The sequence below is a fragment of the Armigeres subalbatus genome, chromosome 2, assembly GCF_024139115.2.
Source record: "Armigeres subalbatus isolate Guangzhou_Male chromosome 2, GZ_Asu_2, whole genome shotgun sequence".
Taxonomy (NCBI): Eukaryota; Metazoa; Arthropoda; class Insecta; order Diptera; family Culicidae; genus Armigeres; species Armigeres subalbatus.
This window is the reverse complement of record NC_085140.1, coordinates 212,981,438-213,001,133: the sequence shown is the minus strand read 5'-3', so window position 1 is coordinate 213,001,133 and position 19,696 is coordinate 212,981,438. Positions and strand designations below refer to the sequence as shown.

Genomic DNA, 19,696 nt, shown 5'->3' with positions numbered 1-19,696 from the left:
CTCGTGATTCATTCGCCTCCTCCACGTACCGTCCGCCATCTGCACCCCACCATAGATGGTACGCAGCATTTTCCTTTCGAAAGCTCACAGTGCGCGTTGGTCCTCCACGAGCATCGTCCAGGTCTCGTGTCCGTAGCGGACTACCGGTCTAATAAGCGTTTTGTAGATAGTCAGTTTGGTACGGTGGCGAACTCTATTCGATCGGAGCATTTTGCGGAATCCAAAGTATGTACGATTTCCTGCCATGATGCGTCTCCAAATTTCTCTGCTGGTATCGTTATCGGCGGTCACCAGTGAGCCCAAGTACACGAATTGTTTAACCACATCGATTTCGTCACCACCGATAGAAACTCGTGGTGAGTGGTTCACATTGACCTCTATCGAGCCTCTTCCTATCATGTAATGTACTTCGTCTTCGACGTGTTGATGACTAGTCCAATCCGTTTAGCTTCACTTTTAAGTCTGATGTAGGCTTCCTCCATGCTCTCAAAGTTACGTGCCATGATATCAATGTCGTCGGCGAAACCAAATAACTGGACGGACTTCGTAAAAATCGTACCATTCGTGTCAATCCCTGCCCTTCGTATTACTCTCTCCAGAGCGATGTTGAATAGCAGACACGAAAGACCATCACCTTGCCGTAACCCTCTGCGCGTTTCGAAGGGACTCGAGAATGCCCCTGAAACTCGAACTACGCACATCACCCGATCCATCGTCGCCTTGATCAACCGTTTCAGTTTATCCGGAAATTCGTTATCGTGCATTAGCTGCCATAGCTGGCCCCGATCGATTGTATCATATGCGGCTTTGAAGTCGTTAAATAGATGATGTGTGGGCACGTTGTATTCGCGGCATTTCTGCAATACCTGACGTACGGCGAACACCTGACCTGTGGTAGAGCGTTCACCCATAAATCCTGCCCCACGAACTCTCTTGTATGTGGTATTAGTCGGTGGCATAAAATTTGGGAGAGTACCTTGTAGGCGGCGTTCAGCAATGTGATGACGCGGTAGTTGCTACAATCCAGTTTATCGCCCTTTGTTTATCGTTTTGTTATCAATGGTGGAAGCAGCCTGTGAAACTCGGCTGGCAATTATGCAGATGATCTGAGCCATATGCTCACGTTTCAGATGCAAATTGAAGCAAATTTCATCATATGCAGATACATTTAATTTTTACAATATCTATTTTTCCATATTCTCATATGAATTTTTATTTTAAATTTACTGAAACCGGCTGCAATATTGGGAGATTGGGAGACCTAGGTCGATATTATCCAACAACATGTTGTTATGTTTGGTGATCTAACTTTACAAGAACGGGAAGAGCTGGTAAGGGACAAAGAAAAGGTAACATTTCTAACATAAAAGAAATATACGTATTTTAGTAGTTTTTACCATATATTTTTATTGACACATGCTCTATATTGTCGAATAGAGCTCCATATTATATACCCAAACCACTAACACGAATTTCCTTCCTGAGACATCTATGAAGGTAGTATGGGTTCTCTGCATCTTCACTAGTAGTTGTTAAACTAACATTTCTTCTCATTCTTCCGTGATTGTAAGGACGTGATTATGTAATATGTATACAATTGCTTCTTTATAAAAAAGGTATTAATCCCAATAAGTACCAATTTGCGACAATATATAAGATTGCTCAATTGAGGATTGTATACTGTATAGCCACCCACCTTTTTTACAGTCACTTATTCTATGCTATGAAGACGCATTTAATTTTTAATATTTTTATAAAAATAATCTCTGGTGTTTATAAGTATCTTAGTTGCTTTCAACTACAACAAACGTTTTTCCCGATTCAACTACTGTGTATACTAAAACATAGACAACACACAATAATTTGCTTTGTATTCTACTGTAGGGCATGCACATTGATAACTCGCATTACTTTCAACGGAATTCTCAGGCTGTAGCTTATATACAGAAAGAAATTTATTTAAATACAAACTGAATTAACTTAATTTTGCAAGCATATTTTCCGCAGCTAATACTATTAGTTTGTTAATTGGAATAGCATCAAACAGACAACGATTGTACACAGCATTCACCAAACTACATCGGTCAGCAAATTTGGAAGTCTCTAGAAGGTGTTGCACGCACGTAATTTTCTCAAACTCTATAAGTGACCGATTACCAAACTGGCTGTACAAATCATACAACAGTACGCCTCCAACTTCATTGTAAAACCCAGCGCGAATGGAAAACATGTACAGCAGACAGTGCGCTTCCGGAACGTCTAGAACATTGTCCACGGTTAATCGCTGCAGCGCTGGTTCCGGAACATCCGCAATGGCTAGACACTTACTCAAGGTGCTTATCAGTTGGGGTTCTTCGAGAATCACCGAATGCGCATTTGGCGCTAAGTTTCCATATTGGTTGTAGAAACAATCGAACGTGACACAGGCACGAGTTGCGACGTCACACTCATCAACCTGGTCCAAATTTGCTTTCAAGCAAATTTCGGTTCGGGGCTCGAACAATCCTCCTTCGAATGCTGTTGGCTCGAAAAATTGACCGAGGGCAGATCGCTTGACCCCAGTTTCGTCATTCCATGAGTGGAGCTGTAACATTACGCAACGGATCAATTGTTTCGTTTGGTCGTCACAAAGAAATTCGTTTCTGATGGCTTCTTCCACTGTTGTTTTTGGAATGCGAAGAATTTCTGCACACTCCGTCAATCCCCGCAGAAACCGCTTGGAAGTGATTCCATGCTCGTGGGTGGAACAATGAACTACACTAACTGTTGCTATGACTAAAAAGTGCTGTATGAAATGCATATTAACAAACCGTATCACGGTTGGAGAACGAATGGGTCAAACCAAATAGCAGATCCGCGTCAAAACTAAATTTTCTGTTTATAGTACGTGACCTTTGACAGACAGCAAATATGATAGAAATAGTTTAGACTATTACTGTTAAGTGTAAGTAGAACACTGCTGCGCGGTATCGAAAGCAATGACTGGTTATATCCATCATTGCACAATCAACCACGCGGTGCTAAATTGTATGCATAAAAAAGCAGGAAAAAGTAATCAGCCCGAATTTGTATGGCATTTACACAGTTTTTGAAAAGTTCTATTTTGGTTAATTGAAGTTTTGGTAATGACTTTTTGTATGTGCTTGGAATAGAGTTTGATCACAATGGGTTTTTGGTGAACTTTAATATCTCAAAACACGTGCTTAGGATCAGAGGGGCGTAACTGTATGGATTGATTTCTCTTCATCGAGTTTTTCTTCCGTAATAACTCAACGGAATTAAAAGTTACAACCACGATTGTTGCTTCTGGTGCAAGCTGCAACTATCCTTTATTGCCCTGAACCATGCAATCTGAGCTAAACTGTTAAAATTCGCTGCATTTATAAGAAGGAAACATCGATGAAGAGAAATCGATCAATGCAGTAACGCCCCTATGATCCTAAGCGCGAGAAAAGCGTTTTGGACCAAAAATCAATGAAAACATAAAAGTCTAAAGCAAAACAACTTAACAGTTATTACATTTTGTGTTCTATATTGTTGCCAAGGTTTACTGCAATAGTAATGCATCAAAAACTCTAATCGCATCTGCGTAATGTTGAAACTATGCCATCTTGATAAAGCAACGACGACTGCATATTGGAGAAAGAACGTTGACTCCTATTAGTAGAAAACGACATATGGTAAGTATAAACAGTACCATTGTTGTTCATACTTGCCACTAATGTAATGCACGTTTGTTACCTATCGCTGCTCTCGCGAGTTCCATATTCAGGCTATCACGTGCCCATCGTATAATAATGTGATGCACAGATTGAATATTGCGCGTACAGACTGATAGTCGTTCGTTACCATTTGTTTTAGTGCACATTCAACACGCCGGAACATGTAGCACGATGGCCAGTCACATACGTATTACCTATATCCCGGCCACCCTCTCTGAAATTATGGATGATGATTTGATTTGCAAACCGGAAGTGAGAGAGGGGAACTTTGTACTGTACCCGCTGTCGTCCCTACGAAAACATAATTATCTACGTGGAGAGGCGTACCTTCGCGGCTGTGCTCGTTGTGAATTCGATGCGATAGAACCGCATTCATTGGCCTGGGGGCAGCAAACAGACATACTGAATTGATGCTTCTGATTCTTTTATGGAAAAAGGTACATCATCCATGCGTTCACGATGGATAAATAATTCAACGGCGAGTAACAGATGTGTTGGATGGTATGTTGTTGATGATGTCATTGCGCATGCGTGGGGTTTGAATTTTATATCACGGTGTGAAGCTCTCATTTGTTATAAAATCGTTGGCCATCATAATGAATTTTATATCACAACAGTGGGAATATGTGATACATGAAAGTGGCCAAATATAATGCATTGCAAGCTTTTTGTTTTCAGGGTTGTGCTACCTCCAACTGGGGAGCGGGCCATTTGGCATAAAGTCATTTGGTATAACGCCATTTGGCATAAGGTCATTTGGCATAACGGACATTTGGCATAATTAAGAACAGCGACCAAAGTGAGGGTCATTTGGCATAACGGCATATTTTTTTTGTTTTCGTGAAATTAATTACTAAACTAAGTGATGCTGAAAAAAAAAAACGAAATGGTGAATGTAACACAGCTTGGTAATAATATTTAAAAGACATAATCCTTTCGAAGAAAGCATGCATTAGCCGAGTATGAAGCAATGATAAATGTTATATCTCCATTGGAAATAAAGGATCCATTGGGATGCGTTTGCTCGGGTTAAGGCAGTGGTGGATGTGATCCCTGCTTTGGAAGTAGTCGTTTGCCCGGATTAGGACAATGGTAGATATGATCCCTTCTTTAATAGTAGACGATTGCTTGGATTAAGGCAAAGGTGGATGTAATCCCTTCTTTAAAAATAAGCGCTTGCCCGGATTAGGGGAATTGTGGATGCCATTTCTTTTTTAAAAGTAGGTGATTGCTCGGATTAAGGCAATGGTGGATGTGATTTTTTCTTGAAAAAAAGGCGTTTGTCCGGCATTAGGCGATGGTGGATATGAGCCCTTTGTTAAAAGCAGGCGCTCGACCGGATTAAGAAAATGGTGATGTGATCACTTATTTAAAAGTAGGCGCTTGTTCGGATGACGCCAATGGTGAATGCCTGCCTGGAATTAGGCAATGGTGGATGTAATTCCTCCTTTACAAGTATTCATTTGCTCGAATTACTACAATGGATATGATCTCTTTTTTAAATGAAGGCGTGTGCTTGGCATAAGGCGATGGTGGATGTGATCCTTTCTTTAAAAGTAGATGCTCACTCGGATTAAGGCAATGGTTGATGTGACCCCTTCATTAAAACTAGGCGCTTACTCGGATTAAAGCAAGTGTGGATGTGATCACTTTTTGCCCGGATTAGGTTAATGGTGGATGTGATTCCTTTTTTTTAAATTAGGCGTTTGTCCGGATTAATGCAATGGTGGATGTGATACCTTCTTTAAAAGTAGGCATTTTCCTGGATTAAAGCAATGATGAATGTGATACCCTTTTTAAAAGTAGTCGTTTGCCCACAACAAGGCGATGGTGGATTTGATCCCTTTTTTAAGTAAAGGTGTTTCTTTTTGTGGAAATAGAAGTTTGTCCAGAATACGGCAATGGTAGATGTGATTCGTCCTTTGGAAGTAGGAGTTCTCCTGAATAAGGTTGAATTTAATCCCGGGCGTTAACCCGGAGTAAGACAATGGTGGAAATGATTCCTTCTTTGAAAGTAGGCATTTGCCCGGATTGAGACAATCTTGAATTTAATCCATTCTTCAAAAATAGCTGTTTGTCCGAAATCAAGCAAAGGCAATCAAGATTCTCTTTTTGGATGTAGGCGTTTTTCTGGAATAAGCAGGGATTGAATCCTAAAGAGAATGAACAAGTCTCTCACTTATCATCTCTGTATACATATACGATATGCAGCATACCGCGAGAGACTTTTTTCGCAAGCTGTCGTAGTAGAGAACTGATTCGGGAGGCTATGCCCTATGATAAATTTCTTTTACAAAGCTTTAAATGCGGGAAGCACTGGCTCTGATGATGCATTTCAACTTTAATTGAATTGAATTGTCTTTATTTACGAGATATATTCCAACTTGTTTTACACAGCTATATAGTAACCAACACGAAATGAGCAAAAACAAAGCGAGAATCACCATTTTTCTGTGGAGGCTGCCTATCCGATTTTGTTTTCTCGCACTTGTATACAAATTTGATAAATTTGTTATCAAAACTTGTTACGATTCGGAACAGTTTTTGTCTCTCTTTTATCGTTGTTCGTTATCTATTGAGAGCGATTTCTGCAAACCCTGGGAATAAGTCAATGACGGATATGATCCCTTTCTCGAAAGTAGTTCTGCTGCTTCGTTTGTCCGTTCATCTGAATATTGTCTAGCGTCAGTCTAAATCTAACAGAACATTTCCTCGATCTACTCTAATACAAAACACATCAAATAACCCTTTCCCTTCAACAGTTCCAAATTATGCCATATGTCCGTTATGCCAAATGACCCACTTTTTTGTTACAGTTCAAAATTATGCCAAATGTCCGTTATGCCAAACGACCGTTGTGTCAAATGACTTTATGCCAAATGACCCAGACCCCTCCAACTGACATCATTTTTAAGATCAAAAATCATATGCAGTTCAAACCAAAAATATAATAGGGATGATACTAATCTATAGATTAGTATCGTCCCTATTATAACTATATTATAACGTTAGTTAAAACCCATCGATTTAAAACTCATACGCAGTTAATTGATGTTCTTTGCAAAAATATTGTTGTATGAAAACTCCGGCATTTAGAAGTTTAATTAGAAGTCTTAGAATACTTATATTGAAATATATGCAATCTAAGAGGAACTAAACTGTTCCAGTTTTTTTATTTCCTAGATCCTATGATCTTATATCCAACCTGAGAGCCTTGCAAACGAATTTACTTTTTTTTAAATTATGTTAAACTATCAAGTGATTGGCATAGCAGTCAACTATCAACTCACACACTAAACAATCCATCCCGCAAGTTTCTGGGGGCTTCAGTTGGAGAAGTGCAGAACGCACCATTAGGGCAAAATAGTCCTACTCATAACATTACTCATACATAACATTATAGTACATTTCTAAGAGGTTATTATCATTACAATTCAATATTAGATATTCATCATCAGAATGTAGCGCAGAAATTGAGAAAAATTCTTTGATTTTCTCCGAAAATTCACATTGTGTGGTTTTTCAACTTTCTCGTGAGATTGTCTGTCAATCAAATATTTTTTACAAACAACCATGCGCTTACCTTTATTTTCACGCAAGCGTGCTATTTTGCACCATCTCAAGTGTGTTTTGCCCACGCGAATTTTTAAAGCAAATTTCGAATGCTTTAGAAAGTCGCAAAAACCTACAAATTATGAGTATGAGTCCATTGTAATATGAAGCCAGCTTTGTAAATGTACCTACACAATGGAATGATTCGATATTTCAGTCTATATCGGTGATGATGATGATGGTCCCGCCACATACCCTGGGTTAAAAAATCGAAAAAGTATGAGGGTGGCATTTTGGATCCTTTTCCTCTATGTGAAATTCTCAATCATAAACAACGTGTGCTCGCTTGATTATGGAAAGTTGAAACCATATTCAGATGGCTTCTTCGCGAACAGGAATACTAAGTGATCTTGTTGTATAGGATATTATCACGCCGGTCTAGAAAGTACAAAATGATAAACTTGCCTATTCCATAGCATGTGCTATGCACACTAGAGTGATTCAAATTTTGACTTTTTCGCTCCTCTATGCTTAAACGATTTACTGTTTTATTAATCCTCCTAAATTTTTAGCTTATTTGGATGTAACTAGACTGAGCACGCGCAGTTTTAAGTTTGTATGAAAATTGCTATTCAAACAGTCACTTTTGTGGAAAACCGTTTCGCAACGTTGTTCATTAGGCTTCAAAAATATATTACTACGTTGGAAACAAAAAAAAATGTTGCAATGAAACTGATCGTTTTTGTTGCGAAACGATTCTATACTTGTAAGATAAGTTATTACGGAAATACTGAATCGTGGTAAATTCAATTTAACACGTAAAAGAATAACATCAATATCAATAATGAGCATTTTTGTTTTCTTTATAACTTTGCTTACAAAGGTCAGATCACTTCGCAACAATAACTGTCCTCTAGCTCAGGAAGTATTCTATGAAGTCATTGGGCCGATTACATTTGAATAGTTAATGGATCGCAACAACGAATGGTATTTTACTTAAGTGGCGATTTCTATAGTAACTCCCATACAAACTTAGAACTGCGCGTGCTCAGTCTAGTTTCATCCAAATTAGCTAAAAATTAGGAGGATGAATAAAACAGCAAATGTCATCGTTTAAGCATAGAGGAGCGAAAAACTCTGAACCCCTGGCTCAGTCCAATGAAAACGACTGGACTGAATAGAAGGGTCAAATAAAAAAAGAGAGACAGGGGAATACTTATGTAACAGTTTTGTATTACTTTTAAGCGCTTGGGTTAATCTCAACCAAATTTGGAAGACTAGTTGGAGACGTCTAAGGAGACGATTATAGTGTGGGTGGGAGGGTACGGTATTGGTATCGAATCGATTCCTCATTTCAGCACCTACCGTCAGTACCAAGTCTCCTTTTCTCGAGTCCCTTACGCCATCAAACAGCGTCGGAAGATACTGGGTTATCCAGCGCCTTCAAAATCCATCAGCCAAATGCTTGGCTGTTGCGTAGAGTCGAATGGTAATTGGTTGATAGAACTGGTAATTGCTTCACACCAGACGAGCTTCCAAGCAAAAAGTGGTTTGGCGCTAACGCATCTTAATCTGCCAATTCCTGCCGATTGAACGAGCTTGGTAGTCATATGAGTACTGCTTCCGCCTCGTTCGCAAAAGGTCGTGGGTTCAATCCCAGGTCCGTTCAATTCTCCTACTTTGTGTATTTCTATATATTTCTCATGTTCTAGCAATCGCTAGAACTGGAAATGGACTTCCATACCGTTTCCATTGCTAGAATGGGAAATGAACTATAAAAAAGCTCGTTTCCTACATCCAATTAGAAAATCCATCAGTTGCTTTCTCCTATCTATCACATTGTCAGCTCGTAACCAAGACGGACCTTTGCCTCTCGAACCTAACCCAAAAATTCCAACAGATTCCGCATGAACTTGTGGCAAGTGCAGAAGTATATTCGGCTTGCAGTGGGCGAGTGATTGCATCAACATTTCCTCCCCCTTCCCTACATTGACTTGCATTCTGACGTGGCAGGCGCCAGTATGACCTTACAAATGAGATCACCAGTACTTGTACATTGAAGATGTGAGCTAGTCCCAAGCAAACATCTGTTGGTTCCCTGTGCAAGAACAGCTGATCTGGTCATAATGGAGTAGCAACTACGAGCAGTCAATCAAGCTCAAGCTCATACTTGATCTGCCGATTTCCGGGGGATGTAAGTCAACGGCCGAGTATTTATCATATCTTCTGTCTCGATGATAACTGTCTCCAAAGCTTCATCGTCCAGTTTTCTAGATGTTTACAGAGTGAACTTGATGGCTTCCTTAACAGACCGCACAATTCTCTCCCAAACCTCACCCATTTGGGTTGAATGACCAACGAGTTGCTGAGTTGGTGAAAACTGTGGTTAATCGTTTGCTTCTCTCCTCTATCGCTTTTTGCAACTGATTGTTTGCTCCGTGGAAAATGGTCCCATTGTCGGTGAAGAACTCAGCTGGCGACCTCCGACGGGCCACGAAACGACAAATGGCTTGAATGCAAGATTCTGTTGACAAACTGTGTATGATCTTCGTCTTGACGTGGCTATATATCGTTTTGCTTTGCTGCGCCCAACCTTCACCGCACGATAAGTTGTCACACGAACTTTTGGCAGCGGGGCCATTGGATGTGTTCGCAGCACAATCTTGTTAACATGGCAGTAACTACATCTCCCTGCTATCTTTGTAATCAGCCAGCGCTCGCATTTTTGGGATATAGAATTCTTGTCGCATCTCATTAACTATGGTATCACAATTTGCGTGTCGGAAACGGCGTTGGAACTTGTCGGCCAGGAGAAAAGTTACTGCGGTAAAATTGTGGGATACTTTGCTGCATACGGAGGTAGGGTGCAGCATCGATCCTTCCGCGCATTCTTAATATGCCGAACTTATCCAGGAATGGCCAGAATTTTAAAATTCGGCTAGTTCTGAATATCGCCGATGTACGAGACCGCTTTCCTTCATCTTCTCCCCCAAGCTGTTTAATTTCCACTCCATAGCATTCCTTCCCCTGTTTTGAGGGGCCCTCCTTAGCCTAGCGGTAAGATGGGCGGCTATAAAGCAAGACCATGCTGAGAGTGGCTGTGTTCGATTCCCGGTGCCGGTCAAAGCCATTTTCAGTCTATCTTTGGTGGAGGTAGCTGTTGAATCTTTTTTGGTAAGTGCCCTTATCAACGTTCCAGGTCAATCATACCGCATCTGCAAATTTTTGATGACGTGAGGAATGATTGCAGGGGAAAGCAACCTGCACCGCATGGTTTCCATTACCGGTCCCTTGAGCCTGCCATGAAGCCGGATTAGGTTTTTATCCATCGAGAATCCGCACATAACTGTCGATCGTTCAAAGTTGCTAATCCAGATTGGCCATTTCTCCGGATAGAAGAGAGAGAATGTGTGTACCAAATTTGGTTGAAATCGGTCCAGGGTGATCAGAATTTACTTTGAACTGCCCGTTTTCTGAACAATACCCCTTGCTCCAGATCACTCTCCCCTTTCCCAAATTACCCTCCCATATGATCGTCTCGTCATAGCAAATATGTGTACACAATTTGGTTGAAATCGGTCCTGGGAGTTGAAAGTTACACAGAATTGTTCGTTTTCAAAACAAAGCTCCTCCAACCACCCATCCACCTTTTTCAAATAACCCTCTCACCATTTTGTTAATTTCCCCTGAGGCTAGAGAATGTATGTACCAAATTTGGTTGGAAACGGTCAAGTTGTTCCGAAGTAGTTAGCGAACATACATAGAGTTTGGTTTCATCATCATCATCATGAAATCAGACATACTTTAAGCGACCCGCCGGAAATCAGCTCACAACCTCTCAGGGGGTCGCGACCCACAGTTTGGGAACGAATGACTTACAGTCTTCGACATATTTAATATTTAAAACATCTTTAGTGATAAGTGCAACAAGCATCAAGCGGATTGTTTTGCCCATATTGCGTTCGGTGCTCTGAACGTCTGAAATCTTCAGTGCGGCGAATCGTTCTTCCGGGATTGTTGAAACGAAGCCTTCCCAAAAGTCCGGGGCAGTAACTTTGCTGCGTCGCAGCATGCGTGAAATAATAAAAATGACAGTTGTGCGATACTTTCGTATCGAGTGGTGTGTTCCTGAAAACGCGAGTACTTTGAAATTTGGATTCCGTGAGGAGTGTCCTTAAATAGTCATCTTATCGTTATTATTTTTGTAACACATGGAAACCAAACACACTTGTCCGAATTGTTGTTTTCCTGATTCAACGGCATACTACGGTAGGGGTTGCATTTTGGACAGGGACAGAAAAAGTCACTTCAACTACACTAAAACAGCTTACATCCAGCACACAATCAAGTCACCAGTCCTTTACAAATTTGAATGTGCGAATGAATAGGACGGCATGTGCATGAACAGCAGCAAGCGTCGACTCTCGGTTGCAGCATTGTTATGTGCGGTGTCACAATAGATCTTCAGCTTGGCACATTGATATTCGATTTGAAATATCAAAATATGAACATCATTTCATACTGTAGTGCATGGATTTGATATTTTGAAGTCAGGTTTCTAAAATACATGCATCTGTTTAGTGTATAAAGTTAAATAATCATTATTTTTCGCTTCAAATCAACCACAAATCAAAATATTCATTTCAGCCTCGGTAGATATTCATTGATTTCGCTCGATTATCAATCGGCTATTTAGGATCAGGCGGTAAATTTGGTATAGAAGTTTGACAGCATGCTGCGAGATATTCGTGCCTGCAATGCCGAGCGTCTGCGTAATAGTAAAACGAAGATTTCCGTCCTTGATTTTGAAACACCGAGTTGCATTACAACCAATTGAATGCGGTGTTGAAGGACAATCCTCACGGAATCCAAATTTAAAAGTACTCGCGTTTTCAAGGGCACACCACTACGGAAGCAGCGAACAACTGTCATTTTTATTATTTCACGCATGCTGCGACGCAGCAAAACTGAAATAGTAAAAATGACAATTGTGCGTTGCTTCCGTATTGAGTGATGTGCCCTTGAAAAAGCGAGTACTTTTAAATTTGGATTTCGTGAGGATTGTCCTTAATCAAGAATAATAAAAACCAGGAAGATAAAGAAAAAACTAATTAAATCGAGGTATATTTTTTAGGATAAAACCAAAGGTTTCCTTAGTTTTATTAATTGCATGTGTTAAAAATGACAAAATGCGGCTTGATGGTCCAAAACATGAGCCCTGGTACGGGTGGTCCAAAATACATCCCTTACCCTATAACGGAGAAATTAGTTAGCTTTCTGGAATCGTTATTTTAGATATTATTCCATTGTGTTCCGTCTTGTGTAAGAAACTGTCACTGCTCGGCAAGGTGAACAACGCACACCATTAATGCAGGGGGTTAGCTTGCCACATCTAATCACAAGAAGGAAAGGTGACTGGGTGGAAAGTCTCTCGCTTAACCGCCCGTTCGCTACAAGCTCAGTAAACGTTTCATGCGAAAATCTCCCATTCAATGCCAGATCGTTTTTCCTCCACATTCTTGCTCTCGGTAAACAATTGAGTTCGCTCTTTCTCTTTTCGTACTGTACACAGAAATGGAGCTCTCGCCCATTTCCCAGTGTGGCGTGCGGTCACAATCGAAATCCAATGCCACCCGAATGTCGGTATCGGCTGGATGGCAACCGCACCAGATCACCTACTGACGCGACGACGACGGGTGGATATTGTTAATGTTTGTTCTCCAGATCGCATGCATTAGGGGAGGATGGTTAAATATGAACAACACTGTCTAACGCTGTCAACGTCAACAACACTACTCAGCAATGGAAAAGTTTTTTGCGTTGTGAGTGGACATGCAGTACCAGTTCTAGAGCAATGGTATTAGGTGCTGTATGTAATGGCAATTAAACTTTTTCTCCTAATAATGTGGAGAAGAATTGCCATTTATTGAAAAAACACTATCTCCTCCCTCCTCCCTGCGACCACTTGATGAACTAAATTGTATCCAAAGCAAAGATTGATTTCATTATAATTGAAGGGGTCAAACGCAAAGGGGTGTAAGTGACAAAAATTTAGTTTTGAGATAAATGGGTGCAAAGTTTTTTAATATTTTTTCGGTTTAAACAAATTGTATGAAGGTTCAAATAATTACTAATTTTCTGTGAATTTTGACATTATCATTATCACATATATTAGCATATTGCCGCAAGTCCCGTTACGCTGGGATATGGATACTCTGAAGTAGTGCGTAACGGTGTAAATCTGGTCATATCGCTAGGCTCGGTACAACACTGAAGCTGACAATATGACGTCCCTAACCCCGAATCCCAAGGTGTCAGGCGACCCGTGCCGAGAGGATGAATGGCCTGGGGGTGAAACAATTAGCCAGGCAGTTAACGGAGCCTGTAATGCTGGGTAGACACCTTTTTGGTGGTGCATTACGGAGTAAGATCTACCACTGTGCTCTAGTTCTTACTATTCTTGTTAATACTTATGAGTGATGGTCGGAAGAGTATGGAACGACTATAATTTGCTTTAGATGACCCACCTTTTGCTCACTTTTGGATGGAGTCAATGAAGTTTTAAGCCGACGACATGAATCCTCCAAGCTCCAGGCGCTGATTAATTAGGAAAGAAGCGGATACGAATTTGGTGGATCTGCTGAACCCTCTGACTGATTAGAGCTCTGTGTAAAGGTGAGATTCAAGAAATGCCAAAACACCAATGAAATCAGATCTCTGTACAAAAAACGAATTCGGAACTCATAAGAAGAAGCAAAAATATGTTTGAACTACAGTACCGATGCATGGTCAAAATCAGTATTATCCCACTTATTGTTGAGCCGAAACTGATTGAGGGGCGCGCCTTTGAAAAATGGTATAAGCTGTTTCTCGAAGGGCATAAATAGCGGTACCTCAATCTAAAGAGGCCTTACATTAATTTTGAGAAATATCTGAATAAAAACGACTACTTCATTTCTTTTCAATAGAAATGGAGCAGAAAGACATGCACTAAACAAATGAGACGGGTATACTACAAAAGTTCAATAAAATGGACGCAGTGGTTCATCCCGAACAAAAAAAATTATAAGCTCTAGAACCAAAGATTTTTTTGCTATAGTCAACTCAATTTTGACAAAAATGACACATACACCCCTCTGCTTCTAACCCCCTCAATTAAGTAGTAAGCCAAGTTCTCATAGATATGTGTGTTGAGAAATGTGTAGTAAAGCACTGTGATTATGCGACTATTTATATTTTATCCAGTAAAATTGTATGCACCGAATAAACCACAACAGTTTTCAAAAAATATATACGCGACGTTGTGACATTTTTTTTGACATGAGGCAAACTATTTGTTTGCTGCTGCGTGAGAGTCGTGTCGCCGGTGCGATCAGAATTTGCATGAGATTTTTTTTTCAGCTGGTGCGCAGCGCAAACAGCACAGAATCGAGTTTAATTACTTGTGGCTGTAGAAAGCCTAGAAGTAGTGCTATTCATAGGTACTGATTTATTAGTTCTAATCTCTAAATTGAGCAAAGAGTAATGAAATTAATATTTGCCACCAAAAACAGTTATACGTTGTGAAATTATTGTACAAACCCAAATTTATCCACCAGTGGCGATTATGCCTTTCTCGATTCAATGTGTGGAATTCGAAGATTAGTCCATGGTAAAATACTGGCAACGTAAATTACCTACATTTTGGCGGTTAAAAGCTTTGATACGATTATATCACGCTACTTAAGAATTACTCAACTATGAGAGTATTGGATTACGTCCACAGCTATATTGATTAATGACTTGAAGTGTTGCATCTAAACAGCGTATTTGTTAAAGAAAAATAGAAATATTATTCAAACCGAATGAGTTATTAGCAAACAAAAACAATGGTGTCCAACTAGGAAAGTTTCTCACGTCATGCGAAACTAGTTGCACTCAATCAGTCAAGTCCCTTCTACTGTAAACGTGTTTAACAAAAAAAAATCCGGGGCTACACACATCCCACACACACACACACAGACGGTTGGCATTTACTCAGTTTTTCGAGGCTGAGTCGATTAATTTTATAACTATGGGTCTCCGAGCCTTCTATCAAAATTTGGCTTTTGGGTAAGAAATTAAAAGCCTTCTGGGTACAACTTTGTTGTACGAGAGAAAACAAAACGATGATATTGTGGAGAGAAAATAGTTGAATCATGTGCTGACTGTCGTCTTCTTGGCGTGGCTACTGCTGCGGCTGCCGTGGTTTTGTTTTTCTTTGCTACATGGCAGAAAGAATGATTAGATTAGATTAGATTAGATTAGCTACATGGCAGAAAGAATGATAAAAAGAAATGTCAACCATTCCCGTCCCTGCCAGAGACTGATGCATTCCACTTTCAGACTATTTAGGTAGACATAGTACGTATTAGACCACAGCCCCTCTAGTTCGGCGTTGTTCTCCCATGTTCTCATTTTCTCCCATCGAGCGCAGGTGGGTGCGCTTCCATTGTGTGCGTACGATGCTGGTGATGACTCTCGCCCGCTGCCTCTGCTAACCAATTCTCATTCAGTACGGCGAGCTTTTTAGGGCGGCTCCAGTTTTGTTTTAGTTTTCTCTCGTGTCCTATGGTGTTGGGAAAATTCTGCATGACCCAGGAAAATTCCAAGTTTTTGTGAAAATTCAGCAACTAAAGTGGTGCATTTGTGCATAGTTGGGTAGCTGAAGTTGAACGGGAATAGCAGTAAGTGAAAATCGGCATGCAGAGCGTGTGAAAATCGGTTAAATCGGTGGTGAAAAGTTTGCGCGAAATCGATCTTTCCTCCCGGATACGAGCGAGTGTTTATGCGAAAAAAAGTGAGAAGGAAAAGTGTTCAAGGTGCAAAGGTGGCGAAAATTGTGACTGGAAAAGCTTGCCAGGTTGGATGTGAAAACCACGTTATTGCGAAGGACCTGTGTTTCAAGGATAACTCGTGCTGGAATTTGATAGTGTGCAAACGGATGCTAATTGTTCTCACCGTGACAGTGAAAAGTCGTGAGATCTTCAATTTCCAGGATATTAACGTGCCCATATTGTGATATTAACCACCACCCCTGCAAGAGCACACAAAGTGGGTGGTAGACGTTGACGGAACACCACTTCAGCTTTCTTGGCACTGTGCTCATTCTTCTCCGTGGATTTTCCATGATGCTTGATTTTCACCGCTTCGTACATACACAGCCAGCCTGACTGCCTGATCCTGTCTGATTTTCTGCTACTTATTCGGTTGGCTCATACACGTTGGTATCGATTTTTCCTTTCCACGCTTCATCATCAACGTCGTCGTCTCCATCGTCTCCGTCGTCATCATCTCAAAGTGGCCCCTGAACGATAGCACAGTGTGCAAAAATGACGTGTTTCATTGGTTTGAAATCGGAGCTGCTACCCGAGATCTGGTGGTTATTTGTTCAACCAAAACAGATTATCGATTGACTTGAGGTTGTTCTGGTTAAAAATGAATCTGCGAAATACGCTGTCTGTGCTGGGATTGTTAAACATTGGTGCAGCGGTTCTTAGGAATGATCTCATTAAGGAACGTTATCCTTGTTCTGAAAACATGCTTTTGCCTTATTGCTCATATGGATCAACACATCGATATGCTTCCATGCTTAAATGTTGTCATATTTAATAAAATAATAATTTTTTTGAGTTCATTCTTCAATGAAGATAGTTGCAGTCCTTGGCTACGGAATTAAAAAAAATATCTTGTAATAACAATTTTTATTTCAAATAACTTCAAATTTGTATTTTTACCCTAAAAATAAATAGTTTTCGAGCGCCTTTGCAGAAATCACACAATTATAAGATTACAAATGCTTTTTTTATGGTAGAAAATTACTCAACCAAAAGTAGGTCACTGTTTGAAATGAATTTTCTTGAATTATTCATTATTTTCCTATTGGCAAGTTAAATTGAGGACTGTAATGTTGCAACACATTTCACTCGTTTGCAAATTAAAAAACAAAAGATTTGCAAACAATCACATTGGTACAGTCATGCACTAATTCGTCCATGGCGGATAAAAAAAGTGTACCCAACGATCTGAACTCATTCTTATCACATTCCGGTGTTATTTTCATGAAGAAACGAAGGCACGCAGCATAGCCATCAAAATTAATATATTTCACCATTTTTCACTACACTACACAGTAACCCTGTATCACTAGGTTAGAGGCCGTTCAAAGAAGATTTGTTCCGTATATCTTCCATGGACAGGTCCAACAAACCTTCCCCCTTATGAAGAACGCTGCCAGCTGTTCAGACTAGAGACCCTTGAACAAAGACGATCTATCGCTCAGGAGGTGTTCGTCGCAAAAATTTGAACCGACGAGACCAACTGCCCTAAAATCCTGAATCAGCTGAACTTCCACGCTCCAGGCAGACTCTACGGCCAAGGAAAGCTGGTGCGTTGTCGAGAGGCGGCATTTAGGATGGTAATCGTTCGAAAGATTTCACACTCCAGATTATCGACCAACATGCAGAACAGATGTTGTTGTGAGCCGCTCCTAACATTGAGAACAGACGTTCGATCAGATTTGCACCTCCGTAGAGGAGCAACCCCCCATCTTCAGAATACGACCTTAGTTTCCACCGCGGCTGCTTACCCGATCTTACCTAGGGGTTGCTTGTACCCTGGCCGGCACCATAGGGAGGTAGAGATTGGAGTTACTGGGTAAGAAGCTAAGGACCGCAAAATAGAATCTATTTTATACCTTCAGGTACGCGAAGTACCAACGTCACACATTATCCAGCATTTGCCATGATTTATTAGAGCTTCAATAAACATCCACGAGTTACAAAAACTTAAAAATCATTAAAAGTCTTATAGGGCAGAGAACCATTTGGGCAGCACCCCCTATTCCCGTCAGCAACGTTCATTACTCGAGCGCATTACAACAATCACACTTGTTTTTAGTACATGGTTAGTTTCTGTCGATATCTAGTGATGTATGTACAAACAATCAAGCCATTTGGTTGGAACGCGGTCGAGTTATTAACGTCACGGACGGGAATAGGGTGTGCTGCCCAAATGGTCCCGCTCCCTACTTAGCGATTTCAAAGATAGCTTTTAAGTGTGAAACACAAAGTATCTTGAATTGTGATTATGTAGTTACACGCTTGAGGGATGTAGGCATCGAATATTTTTTTCCCAAACGAGGCAGTATCTTTATATTCTACATTTTACAACCAAATGTGCTGATTCACACCGGTTGGTCTACAAAACAAAAATGGAATACCTCATTGTTTCCCGAATTGCGCACCTTTGTCAACCATCGCTGAAACGTTCTACTTTTTTTTGCGTTAGTCACGATCTGCCAAAAATGTTAGGGCAGCATTCGAGTTAAAGTAAAAATTCTTAATTTTCTGCGAAAACTTAACTTAACTATTGTGGCCTTAAAATATAATAATCGGGAGTGACAAAAGTCTGGCTCAGTAGCTACCTCCGCGTAAATGGTTGCGGGCAGGCGACTACAGCGGTCTCCTCCGGCCAATTTCTTCGAACGATCCTTGAAGCGTTGCCCGTCGACACGTACCCCGACGGAGATCTCCCACTTGGCTGGGTCATCAGTCATTGGCTACTTTTGGAGCTACACAGTAAACACCTGCTTCAGTGAGTTTGACTGAAGCCTTGGCTGGTTTGATGGCCGGAATTTCGAATCCCATTCGTTATACAACTTGTGCAGGAAGGCAAGTGCAGCATCGGTATTTCGGCCATTTCTACATCCTAGCTACCAGCGGTAGAGCCATTGTAGCCATTTTATGGCATTGGATCCTATGGCCATGGTCTCGGCATTTTGACCAGCCTTGGCCAACTGGGTAATGACAGTGCTTCCCCGAAGCACTGTTCTTGGTATGATTCTAGGTCGACGACGGTATCCTCGTAGTGGCCGTTTGGGTTAACGGTATAATCATTCGCATTTTGGCACCGATTCCGCCTCGGAGAAGATCTGTTCCTAGTCTAGTCTAGTCTACACGTACACAGCCAGTTCATGAAATAATCCTGGAAAGTGATAGATTCGACTATATCTATCACTTTTCTTGTCAATATTTATGTTTGAAGCACATCAGAAAGAGAGATGGGTTTCTGGAAAATAAAAGCGGTCAGGCCGCGTTGTTTAATATTTTTGAGGAAATCGATGCTTAACTTGATTCCACATTTAAGCCATAGAACGGGGACATCTCGTATCAACCGTACCAGGTCAAGAGGATTAATGTACACTTCATGGGTACACGACATTTTGGAATGGGGCACATTTTTTAGTCCAGTGCCCTGGCTTGAACACTAATGGACAAAAACATTCGTATGAATTCATACAGATTACAATGAAAACATGACGAATACTAATGTCCATCAGTATACATATAGGCCTAGGATCAATCGCCTTCACTCGCCCTCTGAAACGATAAAAAAGAGAACCG

At 40.7% G+C, this 19,696-nt stretch overlaps 1 protein-coding gene across 17 annotated transcripts in view; it reads left to right on the top strand.

Moving 5' to 3' along the window:
- The window catches only part of LOC134211602 (G protein alpha o subunit), a 249,645-nt gene that overhangs the window by 22,095 nt on the left and 207,854 nt on the right, over positions 1-19,696 (top strand). For 2 of the 17 annotated variants that reach the window (XM_062688644.1, XM_062688631.1), the window contains exon 1: positions 15,820-15,979. The exons of 12 other annotated variants lie outside the window; for them this stretch is intronic. The gene's annotated coding sequence lies outside the window, so the exon portion shown is untranslated. Of the gene's footprint in view, positions 1-15,819; positions 16,156-16,210; positions 16,347-19,696 lie in introns of those variants that run through there. 3 more of the 17 variants (XM_062688641.1, XM_062688629.1, XM_062688642.1) reach the window with 3 other exon arrangements.